This window comes from Antechinus flavipes, chromosome 1 (assembly GCF_016432865.1).
Source record: "Antechinus flavipes isolate AdamAnt ecotype Samford, QLD, Australia chromosome 1, AdamAnt_v2, whole genome shotgun sequence".
NCBI classification, from domain to species: Eukaryota; Metazoa; Chordata; class Mammalia; order Dasyuromorphia; family Dasyuridae; genus Antechinus; species Antechinus flavipes.
The window spans coordinates 566925080-566939627 of NC_067398.1; positions in this window are offsets into that span (position 1 = coordinate 566925080).

Here is a 14548-nt window from a genome sequence, read left to right on the forward strand (position 1 = left end):
ACAGAATGGATACAGGGTGGTGGAAGGAAACCTGTCAAATATTGCCATGAATTGAAGTTCCTCCCTAACAAAACAGATAAATCTTAACTCCTGTTTGATATTGGAAGGCAATAATAAGAATAATCATGATAGGTGACATTTACATAGCACTTTGACAGTGCAGACATTTTCTTCAGAAGTACCAGCAGGCTGAACTCTTTTTAAAGACATTTGTTCCAGGTGTAGTGAAAATACAGGCACACAAATAGCAGTTCAGTGGTAAATAGAGTGGGAGCATGGCAGGCTCTTTGTCTGTACATGAAATTATATTCTTTGAAAAGTCCAGGAACAATTTAAAGCATATTCTATGCTTTTTGAAACTGGTTCCTTCATGTATCTGAATCCTGATTTGCACAAGATTTAAAATGTCCATTTTTTTGAGAAAAGACCATCAATTTCATGATCTAGAGTTTATTGACAGCTTTAGAGAGAGCAATTTCAATTGAATGATGAGGTCAGATGCCAGACTGCAGAAGGCTGAGATAAAGGTGAGAGGAATGGAAATGGATTGTAGATAGTTTGTTCTGACAAAGGGTCCATAGTTTTCACCAGAGCACCAAAAGGCCCATGGAACTAAAAAGACTGAGAATCTCTGTCACAAACCTGTCAGCTAAACTTGGGGATGATCTCTGCTGTTCTTTGTTTTATCTTTAGTAGGCATTTCTTACTAGGCAAATGAGCAGTCTGAGGAGTGCAGCAAACTCTCAATCCAGTGACCCCTAGCCTCAGCAAAACCACCAGTGAGCCTTGACCACATTGCTGACCATCAGTAAGAGCTTATCCTAAGGATGGCTGACAGGAAGACCTTGTCCCTGGGGCTTACCAGCAGAGAAACTCTATTTCTATAGCAACTCAGCAGCAGGGTCTCATTTTTGGAATAGGCCAGCAGCTAAATCCCACACTCAGAGCAAGCCAATGGGGAGGCCTACTCTCCAGTACAAACCAAAAGGGAAAGCAACAGCTAAGTCCTGAAGCCCAGTGAAAGCCAGAAGTAAGTCAGAGAGCCCCAGCACAAAAAAGATTGAGACAATGTAGGACCAACTCTCACACAAAAACACCAAGTCACAAAAAAGGCAGAAAAAAATGAGCAAAAACCAAAAAGAGATTGACTATAGAATGTTACTATAGGTCATAGGAAGCTCAAGATATAAACTCATAATAAGATACTCATTTCAAAATAATTACATGTGAAATCTCAAAGAAAAATGTAACTTGGTCTCAGTCCCAAAACGAATTTCTCAAAGGTTTAAAAAAACAAATTAGAAAAATAGAAAAAAAATTAGGGAAAGAAAAGAGAATAACGTAAGAGAATCATGAAAAAAAGAGTCAATAATAGGAATAGATCCACAAAAAATTTACTGTGGAAAATAACTCCCTAAAAATAGAATTAGTCAAATAGAGAAAAAAAATATATAGGCTGACTGAAGAAAATAATTCCTTAAAAATTCTAATTGAACATTCTTTGAGACATCAAAATACAATAAAATGAAATAAAAAATGTAAAAAACAATAGAAGAAATGTAAAATTTCTCTAACCTACAAAATAGATCCAGGAGGCATAATGAAAGAATTATTGACTACCTGAAATCCACAATCAAAAATAAAATAATAAATTTTTAAAAGCCTAGGAATCATCTTTTAGGAAATTATGAAAGAAAACTGCCTTCTTTTATTAGAACCAAAGAGCAAAATAGAAATTGAAAGAATACACCAACCACTGCTTGAAAGAGATCCCAAAATGAAAAATTCCCAAATTCCAGAGCTCACAGATCAAGGAGAAAGTATTGAAAATAGCCAAAAAGAAACACTTCAAATATTGTGCAATTGTAGTTAGAATTACACAGGATTCAGTACCTTACACATTAAAGAACCAAAAGGCTTAGAATATAATATACTGAAGGCAAAGGAGTTAGGATTATAACCAAGAATCACCAACCCAACAAAATCGAATGTAGTCTTTCAGGGGGAAAATGGACTTTTCAAATTGAATACTTTTTGAAATTTTTCCCCAATCACATGTGAAATAATTTTAAACATTTTTTAAAACTTTGAATTCCAAATTCTCTTTCTTCCTTCCATCTCATCCCCTTCCCATAGAGAAGTCATACTAAATATTTCCATAAAAGTCATGTTGTGAGAGAAAACAGATGTCCCATCAAAACAAAATAAAACAAAAAAACCTAAAGAAAAAGAAAGTTTAAAAAAACCCCAAAATGTTTCAATCTACATTCAAAAACAATTGTTTTTTTTTTTTTTTTCTGTGTGGATGGCATTTTAAAAAAAATTTTAATATCTTTTTATTGATAGAACGCATGCCAGGGTAATTTTTTACAGCATTATCCCTTGCACTCACTTCTGTTCTGATTTTTCCCCTCCCTCCCTCCACCCTCTCCCCCAGATGGCAAGCAGTCCTTTACATGTTGAATAGGTTATAGTATATCCTGGATACAATATATTTGTTCAGAACCGGACAGTTTTCTTGTTGTACAGGGAGAATTGAATTCAGAAGGTATAAATAACCTGGGAAGAAAAACAAAAATGCAAGCAGTTTATATTCATTTCCCAGTGTTCTTTCTCTGGGTGTAGCTGCTTCTGTCCATCTTTGATCAAGTAAGGCTCTCTTTATCGAAGAGATCCACTTCTGGATGGCATTTTTTATCTAAGTCCTTCAGAGTTGTGTTGGATTATTGTATTACCGAGAACAGCAAAGTCGTTCCTGCTTACAATACAGCTGTTACTTTGTAAACAATGGATTTCATTTTACATGAGCTCATGGAAGTCTTTTCAGGTTTTTATGAGAGCATCCTGCTCATCATTTCTTATAGTACAATGGTATTTCATCATAATCACACACAGATTGTGCAGCCATTCCCCAATTAATGGGGTTTATCTCACTTTCTAATTCTTTGCCCTGAGAAAAGAGCTGTTGTAAATATTTTTGTACACATAAAAAGAATTTTTTTTTTGTTTATCTCTTTTGGAATACATCCTAGTAGTGGCATTGTTAAGTCAAAGAGTATGCATAGTTTTATAGCCCTTTGGGCATAGTTCCAAATTGCTCTACAGAGTGATTAAATCAGTTTATAAATTCCACCAAAAATACAGTAATGTCTCATTTTTCCCACATTCCCTCCAACATATATCATTTTCCTTTTCTGGCCTATTAGCCAATCTAAGAGGTATGAGATAGTACCTCAGAATTGTTTTTATTTGCATTTTTCCAATCAATAGTTAATTAGAATATTTTTCATATGACTATAAATAGTTACTTCATCCAAAAATTGTTCATATCTTTTTCATCATTTATTAATTGGACAATGACTTTTTTTTTTTATAAATTTGACTCAGTTCCCTATATGTTTGAGAAATGAGACCTTTATCAGAGAAACTTGCTTTAAAATTCTTTTCAAAATTATTTTTGCTAACTGCACTACTCTCAGTTTATTCTATTCTCTCTCTCCTTTCATCCTGTCCCTCCTCAAAAGTATTTTGCTGTTGACTAGACTCTCTCCCCCAGTATGCCTCATTTTTTATCACCTTCCCTTCTCATATCCCATTCCCCTTCTACTTTTCTGCAGGGTAAGATATATTTCTATACCCAGTTGAATGTTATATTATTCCCTCTTTGAGCCAATTCTGATGAGGGTACAGTTCAATTACTAATTCTTTTCTCCCTCTTTCCCTCTCCACTGTAAAAGCTTTTTCTTGTCTCTTCTATAGCAGATAATTTACACTATTCTACCATTCTCTTTCCTTTTCTCCCAATACATTCCACACTTACTCCTTAATTGTCTTTCTTTGTTGTTGTTGTTGTTGTTTTTAGATATTTATCCCTTCATGTTCAACCACCTCTGCTGTCTATCTATAAAATATCATCCTTCTCCCTAAAAGTATAAACTGATTAACTTTATTAAGTCCCTTATGATTTCCCTTTTCTTATTACTCTCTTATCCTTCTCCTAAGTCCTGTATTTGAAAGCCACATTTTCTCTTCAACTCTGGTCTTTTCATCATGAATACTTGAAAGTCCTCTATTTCATTGAATATCCCCCAAAATGGATATTTAATGAAATAGAGGACTTTTAAGCATTTCTAATTAAAAGACAAGAGGAGAATAAAAAAAAATGACTTCCAAATACAAGTTTCAAGGGAAATATTAAAAAACAAGAAACAAGAAAGAGAAAACATGATAAACTTAACAAGGTTTAACTATTTATATTTCTTTATGATAAGATATTATTTGTTATTTTTAACCACTTTATTAAAAGCAATTAGAAGGAGTACATGTAGACAAAAAAATATGGATCTAAGGCTACTTTGATGGGAAAATAACTCAAAAAACAAAATAAATGGGTGAGAAAGTAACCTACATTGAAAGAGGAAGGAGGAAAGAGATTGAAGGGGGGAGGGGTAAATTAAACTACATAAAAGAGTCATGAAAAATCTGTTATAATGGAGGAGAAGATATGGATGAGGTGGAGTGGCAGGCAAAGCTTAAACCTAACTCACATCAAAATTGGCTCAAAGAAAAAATAAAATACATACTTATTTGGATGTAGAAATGTATCTTACCCTATAAGGAAATAAAAAGAAAAAAGTATAATAGAAGAAGATAGGGGGACTGATAAAAGGGAGACTATATTGGGAAAGGCAGTGATCAGAAGTAAAATTTGTGAGGAGAGTGGGAAAGGGGGAATAAGAGAGAGCAAGGGATAAACATAAAGAGCATGGAGGAACATACATGTTATTTTTCATTTTCTTTCATTTTCTTCTTTTATTCAAATCTTGTACGAAATAATTAATAGAGAAATGTTCTTCATAATTGCATATGTATGACCTATAGATATAGGTTATATCTATATTGCTTACCATTCCAGAAAGAGGGGAGGACAGGGAGGAATAGAATTTGGAATTCAAATAACATTAAAATTTTTAAAAAGTATTTATCCCCATAGAGTTGGAATTTAACTGATCCTGCATACACACCATAGATTCCTTCCTTTCCCACAGATCTGAGAGGCAAACTATCCTTTCTTCCTCTACTTTGCTTATAGTATCACTATGTCTAAAACATGAACCTATTTCAATCTTATCTTGGTATAGGGTGTTAGGAGTTGATCATTGCTTAGTTTCTGCCATACTGTTTTCCCTTTTCCCAGCAATTTTTGTCAGATAGTGAGTTCTTATGCCAAAAGCTAGGGTCTTTGGGTTTATCAAATACTAGATTACTATAGTCATTGCCTGTAGTCTTGTGAACCTAACCTGTTCCATTGATTGACTACTCTATTTCTTAGCTAGTACCAACTATCTTTGATCGTTGCTGCTTTATAATGTAGTTTTAGGTCTGGTACAGCTAGGCCCCCTTCATTTGCATTTTTTTCATTAATTCCTTTGAAATTCCTGACCTTTTGTTTTTCCAGATGAACTTGGTTATTATTTTTTCTTAGCTCTGAAAGTAATTTCTTGGCAATTTAATTGGTATGATACTGAAAAAGTGGAATAATTTAGGTAGAATTGTCATTTTTATTATATTAGCTTGGCCTATCCAAGAATACTTGATATTCTTTCAATTGTTTAGATCTGAACTTTATGTGGAAAGTATTTTGTAATTGTGTTCATATAGTTTCTGACTTTGTCTTGGCATGTAGGCTCCCAAATATTTTATATTATCTACAGTTATTTTAAATCTACCCAAAATTTCTAGTTTATTTTCCAATACATGGTAAGCATGACATCCTTCCCACTTTCCATAATATAACAATAATAATCATAACTAGCATTTGTATAGTACTCAATATTGCTAATTAGATATACTAAGCACTTTACAAATATTATTGCATTTAATCCTCACAACAACTTTGGGAGGTAGGTGCTATTTGTAGAGGGCCACAGACAATAGGGGAACTCTGGGTGAGGTATAAGACTCTTCAGCCCAGAGGGAACCTGCTGACAACATCTGGTTCAGCTCTCCTCTCTCCTTGGGGCATCTCAGCTTCCTGTGACAATCTGAGTTTTATTTGAAGTAGATACTTGTAGCAAAGAAGCATCAACATAATAATAGCAAGGTGCTTATATGGTCCTGCAGGCTCAGCATTCTTTAGCATGCTTAGTATTATAGTTAGCACACGCGCAGTGTGTGCTGTAGTGATGTAATTGTATTAAAGTATTTTAAGGCTGAGAGAACTTGAATAAATGGACTCCATGCTTGACCATCCACATGGGTTCCTACCTTTTCACTCCTCTCCCAAGATCAAGGACTCTGGCTGATACCTAGATCCTCCAGAGAGCTAGTCTGGGTGATACACTATTATTCTCTTTATTATACATTTGGAGAAAGTGAGATAGATAGACACTTGATCAATGTTATAGAGCTACTAACTGTCTGAGGCCTTCCTGATTCCAAGCTCAGCATTCTACCCATTGGACTTAAATATTAATTTTTTTCACTAGTTTGTCCTTGAGTATATTTCCAGTAATAGTCTCAGCATAACCAAGTAAGAAAATTCTTCTAGATCCCAATTCTCAGAGGAAGGAAGTATATTCACATGGATTGTCTAACCTCCATATAAGCTTTGTGGCTTTGGGGAGGCTATTACTGAGGCTTCTTCACTAATTCAATGGTCTACAAAATATATATTTAATTCATGAATTAAAACTGTTTAAATAAAGTGGTACTTCACCCCATATTTCCCCTAGATTAGCAGAATACATGGTAGCTGAGGCTCAACAAATATTTCAGTTTAAATCATGCTGAAGTAATATCACTGAAGTCAGAGTAACTTTAAATAAAATCCAGTCTTGCTTAAATACATAACTATACCAAGAGATTGCCAACAAAATCAAAGAAGCAATCATCAAAAAGGCTAGGAAGTAGGCAAACCAACAATTCAATAGACATACAACTTCCTTCAAAGTCCTGGCATATCACCTTTGGCCAGTTTTGGAATTCTCTATTTTCTTCTTTTAAGAACAAAAGAATTTTGGATTCTTTTTGAGTAATGCCTCCCACTAATCAAACTCAATAAACACATTCATATTTTCATTAAGTTTTAAAACTTCTATCACCTACAAAACTTCATCCTGCCCAAAATACTGAGCCAACACTTATAATTCTCTGACCTCTTTAATTAAGGTACTATAGGGTCCCAACAGCTGTTTTGAATGGATTTTGCCACACACACACATTTTTCTCTCCCACTGGCAATATTCAACATTACAAAATTCAAAGTGGTAGTGAAAAGGAGGGCCTAGGAAAAAACCAAAGCATCCAAAATAAGTGAATTGGCTTTATAGCTCATTGCTTGTTCAACTTCAGAAATCCAAATGTTTCTAGCAAGAAGATCTAATCAGACTGGTTGGGTTTTTTTTTTTTTTTTGAACCTTCAACTACAGTTTTTAGTAAATCCTTAAAAGAATATGTTTGACAAATTGCTTCAACAGAACAGAATTTTTTTCCTAAATGTTTTGGTTCCAAAAGGGCTTACTTAGTTTATACTCTGGAAAACTCTAGTTCAATATTTCATTAACATTCACCTGCTTGAAAATTCTTTCAAATCATGGGGGAGTGATTACTCAAGCATGAACTATGGACCATTGTGGGAGAAGAGAAAGGGTTTCATATGCTAATCTAGATGGCAAGTGTTGGTTGTTCTCTTGTCTAGGTGATGTTTCCAGGTAGCATAAGGAGAAAGAAGAGAAGGTGGGTGTATTTATTGTTTTTTTTTTTTTTTTCCTGCTGGAAGTTCCCCAATCACAGTTTGAGAGCTTTGGACAATTACCATGTGATACCCCTGCCAACTTGAATAAGAAGTGATCCATTTGTATTCTATTACTTTTTTGGCTTTGGTTGGAGGTATGAAAGGCCACCTGCAGGCTCAGTGAGGGTAGCAGTAAGGGGAACAAATGCTTGTTGAAGAAAACAAGATCTGTCACTCTCTGTTCACTGCCTCTTCTTCCAAATTCTTATGCCCTTCAACAAGGTTCTTTTGCTTTCCTCTTCCCTTTACTTTCCTTATTTTCCCTGGAGCAAATCAAGAATCAGGTAGCTAAGAGTACACTGGTTCAAAAAGTACTGCCCCTGAGAGAATAGTTTTGGTGATACAAAGATTAAGCAGATTGAGAGATAAGTAGTTCATTAGAAATGGCTCATTGAAGTGGTTTATGAACTGTGAACAGAAAGAACAACACTGTAGGTATCACTCATTGTACTATAGTAACATTTATTTAAATATATATATAATTTTTCTGTTAATAAGTGTTTACTACCCCTTCCCTAATTGAAGAGATAAAAAGAAAAGCAAGTAAACCAAATTTGAATAGCCAAGCAAAATAAATTCTCATTTGCTCATACCTAGATATTTAAGTATAACTTTTCATCATTAGTTCATTCAGTTGTCTGTCAGGAAGTGGATAAAATGCATCATTTCTGGTTCTCTGGAATCATGGTTGGTTATTGAATTGATAACAGTTTTCAAGGTTTTCAAAGTTGCCAAAGCATCCTTTCCCTCAGTAGTGCCCCAATGGCCTGGATTTTTCAGGATTCCTAAAGAATAATTTAAGCACAATGGGAAACTAAGCATAGTGTTTATTCTTAGAGCTTTTTTGGAGAAAAATATCTTTATATTCCCTCTTTCCTTTCATGCTTATCTGATAGGAAGAATCATCCCTCCTTGTTGCCAAAGATAATTTCACCATTTTATTTCTATTCTTTGCCACCACCCCCAGATTGGTGCTACATTGATTAACCCTTTCTTTTGTGCACCTCTAAATTCTCTCTTGTATTTGTACCTTTGTTTGCAAACATACTCCAATATTTTTCATTTCTTTATCCCATTTCAAGACGCTTTCATCTCTTTCTCTTCATTGATAATCTTTGAGTCCTTTCTATTTGAAGTCTCTACTTTCCTATCATTCACTTTTTTCTTAATTATTACAATCTGGCTTTCATTTGCATTAGTCTCCTTGAACTATTTTAAAACATGTAGGTTCTTGGTGACTTCTTACTGATACATCCAACGATCTTCTTTCAATCCTTTTCTTCATGATCCCTGTAGAATTTTAACTTGTTACCTCTTGCTTCTTGCTGCTTTCTCATATATTAGTTTCGGAGATTTTGTTCTACCTTTCTGATATCTTCTCTATTCTTTTGTTGGCTCCTGTTCTTACTCTCCCTAAATGAAGTTATTTACACAAACCAGCGTTCTTGACTTTAAAATTTCTGTTAATGCCAATTTATTTCTCAATCACTCAGGCTACAAACCTGAGGAGAAAATCCTTCTTCTTGGTCTCTAGATTTCAATCTGTAGTTGTGTCTTCTAAATTTTACCTTTACAATGGCATTCACATCCATTTTCTTCTTTCTACTACTCTATTTGACTACTACCCTAATTCATTCCCCAGACTACTATCCTTAATATCTTTTGTCTAAATTATTGAAAGTATTTTTTTCAAATTTCAATAATACTTTATTAAATGCAAACTAATATGCAGTTTAGTTTGTGTAATTTTTAGTTTTGATATTTTTTATGTGCCCAGAGGGACATCAGGGAAGGTTCAAAATATATAACAACAAATAGTTCAAGTATATATTAATAGAAGAAATTATATTCATGAGTGTTCATCTTTTCTTTACTTTCCTGTAAATTATTCTTTTGTTCTCTGCTTTGCACTTTTTTTTTACTCTATTCTTTTTCCCCCTCTTTCATCCCCTTGCACTCTCAAGCAGGCTATAGTTAAGAAAGAATATATTTATATATATATATGTGTAGATATATACATATACATACATACACACATATCCCCATACATAAACACGCACATACCTTTCCTATCCCTGCTTACTCTGGTTTAATTTTGCCACTAACTTGAGATCCCTCCCTTGTTTTCTTCCCTCACCCTTTGCTTCCTTGTTCATCCATCCCTTCCCCCTTATTTCTTTATATATTTTGGAGGGTGCTATATACCCTTCATAGTATGTATGTAGTGTTGTCTATTTAATCCATTCCCAATGTGTGCAGAATTGAATCTTCCTTCCTCTTCTAATTCCTCTGTGTCTGTTCTTCCTCTGCACCTCATTTGTATGACATAATTACTATTTAACTCTGCTCCAATCTTTCTTTTGAGTTGTTGTATTGTTGATGTCGATCTTAAATATATACCATAAATTTCCTATGTAAAAAACCAAACAATTTACAAATGTTGAATTCCTTGAAATTGATCTTTGATATTAGTTTTTATGTATTAAATTTTCTATTAAGTTTGGGTCTGGTTTATAAAAACTCCTGAAAATCTGCAATTTCATTGAATGTCCATTTTTTTCTCATTCAATATTATAATTTTGCTGGATATGATATTTTTAGCAGTTGCCAAAAATTTTGTCTATAGATATGGTTCCAGGACCAGAGGTCTTTTATTGTGGTTGCTGATAAGTCCTGTACAATTCTAATAGTAGCTCAAAAAAAAAATTTGAATTTTTTTCCCTTCTGGTTTCTTGCAAAATGTTTCTTTGATCTGAGGATTTTGAAATTTGGCAATAATATTCCTATGTATTTTCCACAAAGGATCTATTTGAGGAGGCGATCAGTGGATTTTTTTTAAATTTCTATTTCCCCATCATGCTCTAATATTCCAGGACAATTTTCTTGGATTATTATGTTAGGGTCTTTATTTTGGTCCCAACTTTCAGGCAGTCCAATTCTTATATTTTCTCTTCTTGATCTGTTCTCTAGATCTGTCATTTTTCTTACAACATGTTTCATATTCTGTTCTATTTTTCATTCTTTATAATCTTTAAATCTTTATAATGTATAATATGAATATAATTCTTTATAATTTGCTTTTTTCTTGTGTTTCTCATAGCTTCACTGACTTCCCCGTGCCTTATTCTAATTTTCAAAGTTATTTTCATCTTTGAAGCTCTATCTCCTTTTCTAGTTGGTTAACTTTTTTTCATCATCTTCTTGTTTTTCTTGAATGGTTTTTATTTTATTTTATTTTATTTGGTTTTTCCTCAATATTTCTCATTTGACTTCTCTCTCTGGGTAGGAAGCCATTTCATGTTACTCTTTGCAGAAGCAGCTTTTTTTTTTTTTTTTTTTTTTTTAACTTCCTCTGAAGATAAACCCTGGTCTTTCCTGTTCCCATAGTATGTTTCTATGGTGGGGTTTTCTTCTTTGCCTGCTCATTTTTTTTTTTTTTAATGAGGTATTAATGTAAGCACCTCTAATCCTGGGATCGGGGGGAGTTGGTGTCTCTGACTTCATTCAACTCTCCCCTCTGATCAGGAATCCCATACTAAAAGCTACACCCTTCAGCAAATGCCCACAGTCAGTAGTGTTCCTGCCCCACTGCCTCTGCACTCAAGAGTGATGGTTCCTTTTCACCCAGGGCCATATCTCAGCAGCATAGCCTGGCATTCCTAATCAGCTGAGGTTTACTCAGTCTTTCCAGATTCAGACCCCCCCGGGTAAACAGTTTGGGAGGTGAAAGTTTCTGTGGCTCCTGCTGAGGCTCACCCTAGGGCTCCCCACTTGGTGTTTTTATGGAGCTATTACAAAGGTGTTTGCTCTTCACATGGGTTAATCCTGGCCTGGGATTTTTCTTTAAGTCTTTTCTGCTTATATCAGGAGGACCCCAGTTCTACCCAAAGTCTTCTTGATTTTTCATGATTCTATGTTCATCCTGAAGTACAAATTTGTTCTACTTGTGAGGGAGATTGGAAGAGCTTGAAATTTACCAACATACCCTGTCATCTTCCCAGAATCCTCCTTTTTTTCAATCATAAAAGAATAAACAAGTCATTATATAAAGCTTTTGAACTTTCAAAGAAGTTTTGAAGAAGAACCAAGTGCTGTCTTTTCTTTACAAGAGAATGGGAAGATTTTCAAGTATCTGATACACATTTTAAAGTAATCTTTAAAAATTCTCTCTCTATATACCTTATGGAATTAGTATTATGGCCTTAAGTTCTGTTAGACAGCTAACAGATCAGGGTCCTCCCTGCATTCCATTTTTATGGAACCTTCATCAAACTTAGAATCAAGTCTGCATGGGGATTTTCTGCTAATTGGGATATTTATAATCATACAAACAGTATCATCTTTCACATGGAATCCATCCCTTTCTATAGCTTCAACCATAGTTTCACCATATCTTGACTTTATCATGAAATGAGTGATGAATATATTACTTTTTATTTATTGAGACTGGGGTAGTCTCTGTGGGATCCAGCCTTAGCTTATTGCCATTGTGTTCTCTAGGAGCTAATGGGACCAAGTTATATAGTTCCATTGATGAGGCACAGGAAAGGGCTCTTGGATAAAGATCTTGAATACCTCAAAGTGAACATACCAACACATTTTGAAATCTGGTCTCTTCTTACATACTGAATTCTCAGAAATAATCTGTTTTAGTCTAGCTTTGGAAGGAATAGCAACATTCTCATTAGTAGGTAGAGTCTGTGACCAGGAAGTACCTGGACATATAGTGCTAGCTATACCACTATCAGGATCAATACTGTAACTTACCAAACAATTAGTGGTGGCAGCCATCCTGGAATTCTTGAAAGATCAATTTGCTTCCATTTCTATTTCCATGCAGTAACAAATATTTTTAAAAATCTCTATTACTACTGATGATATCTTTTGGGGATTTTTATATCACATTCCCTCTTCTCCCCTCTTAAAAATATAAATGTCCTGGTTATAGGAAAATAAATAAAATAATGCACTATTGGCTGAACTGTGAACCACTTCAGTCATTCTGGAAAGCAATTTGGAACTATGTCCCCAGAGCTATTCACTATGCATACAACAATCCTACTACTAAGACTATATCCCAAAGAGATCAAAGAAAGAAGGAAAGGACCTTTGTGTACAAAAATATTTATAGTAGCCTTTCTTTTGTAGTGGCAAAGAATTGGAAACTGAGGGGATATCCATCAATTGGGAAATTACTGGACAGTCATGTTATATGAAAGTGATAGAAGACATTTTGCTATAAGAAATGATGAAGGTGATGGTTTCAGGAAAATCTGAGGTTTGCATTAATTGATACAGAGCAAAGTGAGCAGGGCCAGGACAACAATTTATATAGTAGCAACATTGTAATCAACTTTGAAAACTTAGTAACTGATCAAAATAATGACTCACCATAATTCCAGAAAACACATGGGTGAAATACTTTATCCACTTCCAAATAGAGAACTGATAGACTGCAGTGTAACTGCAAATAGGAGTATATTTTATTCTCTTTATTTTTTATGTTTTGTTTTATTTTTTTGATATGGCAAATGCAAGAATTTGTTTTGCACAACTCTACAGATTTCTAAAGTGCTTTTTTTCTTGCCTTCTCAATGGGCAGAAGAGAAGAGAAGAAGGGAGAAGAAAATCCAGAACTAAAAATAAAATTGAAGATATAATTGGAAAAAAGAAAAGCAATAAAATAAACTTCTCTTGTTGGACATGTAATCCTTGCTGCCAGAGAGATTGAAACTGATGGATTATTTGTGCTTGGGAGTTTGAGCTGCCATGTGCTAAGTCAAATGGTTGATATATTAAATCTAACATCAATATAAGTGGCAAAGAATTAACTTTAGAACAACTCAGTCTTTGTTCCTCCCCTCTATATGGTGTAGGAATAGTAGATTCCTCCATTTGTTGGTGCCACATGAAGGGTGATAGGAATAGTAGTGTCAATTCAAATAATAAAATATAAAAATACATTAATCCATTTGCTCCTGGAGTTGATGGTAACTTCTCATGCACTTTTCTCCTTTGATGACCTCTTGTTAAATATAGAGAATTTAAAAAGGAAGAAATTATTAAAAATCTCTTGGCACTGTTCTTGCATTTATCAAATTGAAAGAACAAGAGAGACAGCAGAAAATAGTGATTAGAAAGCTGGCCTTGAATCCAAAAAGACCTGGCATCAAGTGCCACCATTAACACATACTGACTGTGTGACTTGAGAAGTCACATAACATTTCAATCCTTCATAACAGAGCTTCTGAAACTTTTTTCACTCATGACCCCTTTTTTCCCAAGAAATTTATGTGTGAACTCGGGCATATAGGTATCTAAAATAGGTATACAAATCAAACATTTACTGATAATAAATCATGAAGAAATTTATTTGAAAGAATTCTTTAGTATAGATATAATTTTACCATTTATTCAAGATGAAAGCAAATTGGAATACTAATGAAATGGATGTGCTTGTTTATTTTTTTAGAAAAAATTAAATTGTGACAGAATATATGATACTTTTTACAGTTGCTGATTTTTTCATGATCCCCACATTCAATTAGTGAGTTATTTTCTTTATTAGCTTTTTTTTTTTTACTTCTTTTTGTATATGTCCAATTGAATTATTTTGCTCTATGGAATTTTTTTTCCATTTCACTATTATTTTTTTTTTAGTGAGGTATTTTCTTTTTCCAATTCGCAAATTCTGTTTCCCTGCACTTCTTGGGAGTTTTTTATCTTTTCCAATTCACATTTTAGGATGTTGTT